Below are 2,649 nucleotides of genomic sequence, written 5' to 3' on the forward strand. Positions count from 1 at the left end.
TGCACGACGCAGTCAGTAGATTACTTCTGATCACTTCAGACTCAAATCTGCTCGAATACAACATTTCATTTATTATTATTAGTTTTAATTATATGTGTATATTTAATATGCAATATATTAGTATGATTGGTAGTAATTTGTTTTGAATTTCACAATATAACTTCGGTAATATTTATAGGAGATAAAGATTTAAATTTTATGGACATCGAACATAAAAAATAAATTATTATGATTTATTTACATTGTTAAGTATTCAAATAATGAATCGTTATATGTATAAGATATATAACATATAAGACCGTTTACTTAAGTTCAATTAGTTAACCAGTGGACTGTAATGTCCGGAGAATATTAATGCATAATAAATGCTTACCTGCAACTATCTAAACACTTAAATAATACATACATATATAGTTTAATGTTATTACTTTTTGACTTTTGTCTTACTAGTTACTATGTATCTATGTTAAGACTCATAATATTTATACAACTGCCTGCTGAATTTACAAAGTATACAATATTATTGGAAATTTATTTCATTATATTATGCTCAGTTAATCAGTTTTGAAATTGTATGTGTACATGAAAATATTATAATATTAAACATTTTTGAATTCGGCGGCCAGAGATAAAATGTAATAAGTTGAATATTCTAATCCGAATTGATATGATGTTTTTCATCCATGATTGTGGTTTAGTGATATAAAACATTGTTTATCTATTGATATAACCGTTTGTATTTACTGTCTGATTTATATTTCATATCTTTTTGCAGTTTTATATTCGTATTTGTATTTAAATTTCAACTTTAAATTGTTTTCAAGTATTTTGAAATAGGAATGAAGTTTGTCTGTTAGTTTTTGTTTGATTATTTCCATTTCTGAATTATTCAGTGTTGTCCACGTACTAGTTGTCATAAACAGACTTTCGATCTCTTTATGGTGTGTAGTAGTGACATTTTATCCTCCAACCATTATACATAATTAACTGACAATTTTTTTTTAGATGGCAGTACAGCAGATCACTTAAGGATTGCTAAGACATGAATTAACGTTTCTAACACTTGACAAAGTTACAACATCCTACGTTGAAAATGGACTAGACGATACTGATAATAATAATGGTTTTATGCAAAGTACGAGTAATGGGTATAGAATATAATTGTGATTCAATTAATAGTAGTGTTACTAAAAGTCATGTAACCTTGACCATTATATTAAGTAATGATGCTTATTTACCATTATTAACTTCATATTTTTCAGATTGCAGTGCAACAGATCACTCAAGGCTTGCTGAGCATGAATTAACATTTTAGCGCTTGGAATAGTTTCAACATCCTATGTTTAATATGGATTAGAAGGTATTAATATTAATAATGGTGTTTTGCACGGTACGTGAATGAATGTAAATGATAGCAACATAATAGAAATGTAACAAAAAGTTAGTGTTATGAAACCCTTACCATTAGATTAAGTAAATGATTCTTATTTAGCATTATTAACTTCCATGTATTTCATTGATGATGATACTTCATAAACATTATAAAACATGCTTTTATATGATAATTTTGACTCGTATTTTAAATTCATATTTTAATTGCATATAAAACTCTGTATTCTAATGTTGTTCTTTACCAATTTCACATTTTAACTGACTACATTTTTTCAGATTGCAGCACAGCAGATCTTTCAAGGCACGATGATACATGAATTACCATTTTTAGTAGTTGTGAAAATTTGGACATCCCATGTTGAAATTTGACTAGACAATACTGATAATAATAATAAAAATAATAATAATAATAATGGTATTTTGCAAGGTACGTTCAATAATAACTGTACGTAATTGATAGCAACTTAATATTAGTGAACAAAAAATTAGAATCATGAAACAAAGACCAATGAATTAAGTAAATGATCTTATTTAGCGTTTTAACTTCCATGTATTTTTATTGATGCTGATACTTCATAAACTCTATAAAACTTGTTTTTATATAATAATTTTGACGTATATTACTAATTCAAATATTTAATGGCTTATGAACCACTCAATTCTCAATTAAATCTCAACTAATTTTACTTATTTAACTGACTACATTTTTTTCAGATTGCAGTGCAGCAGTTCACCCAAGGCTTGCTGAGACAGGAATTTGCATTCATACCACTTTGGGAAAGTATCAACATGTTATTTTGAAAATAACCTAGAGATATTGATAATAATATTGGATTTATGCATTGTGTTGTAATGGTTATTGAATATAATTGATAGCAAATTAATACTAGTGAAACAAAAAATTAGTATCATGAAACCAAGACCAATGAATTAAGTAAATGATTCTTATTTAGCATTATTAACTTCCAAGTATTTCATTTAAGCTGATACTTCATAAACACTATAAAACATGTTTTTATATGATAATTTTGACGTATATTTCTAATTCAAATTTTTTATGGCTTATAAAACACTCAATTCTCAATATAGTGTCTTGAAACATTGACCACTAGATAGAGAATATGTTTCTTATTTAGCATTAATTACTTTCATACATTTCATTTAAGCCAATACTTCATAAACACTATAAAACATGTTTTTATATGATGATTTTGACGTATATTTCAAATTCAATTGTTTATGGTTTATGAAACACTC

The 2,649-nt window shown here is 26.2% G+C and overlaps 1 long non-coding RNA gene across 3 annotated transcripts in view; it reads left to right on the top strand.

Annotated features, from left to right (window-relative positions):
• The first annotated feature begins 876 nt into the window (after positions 1-876).
• The window catches only part of LOC113557530, a 126,867-nt gene continuing 125,094 nt past the window's right edge, over positions 877-2,649 (top strand). The window contains exons 1-3 of one of the 3 annotated variants that reach the window (XR_003405597.2): positions 877-941; positions 1,006-1,135; positions 1,263-1,318. This is a non-coding gene — a long non-coding RNA (uncharacterized LOC113557530). Of the gene's footprint in view, positions 942-1,005; positions 1,149-1,262; positions 1,319-2,649 lie in introns of those variants that run through there. The other 2 variants (XR_003405598.1, XR_003405596.1) reach the window with 2 other exon arrangements.

This window comes from Rhopalosiphum maidis, chromosome 3 (genome assembly GCF_003676215.2).
Source record: "Rhopalosiphum maidis isolate BTI-1 chromosome 3, ASM367621v3, whole genome shotgun sequence".
NCBI lineage: Eukaryota > Metazoa > Arthropoda > Insecta > Hemiptera > Aphididae > Rhopalosiphum > Rhopalosiphum maidis.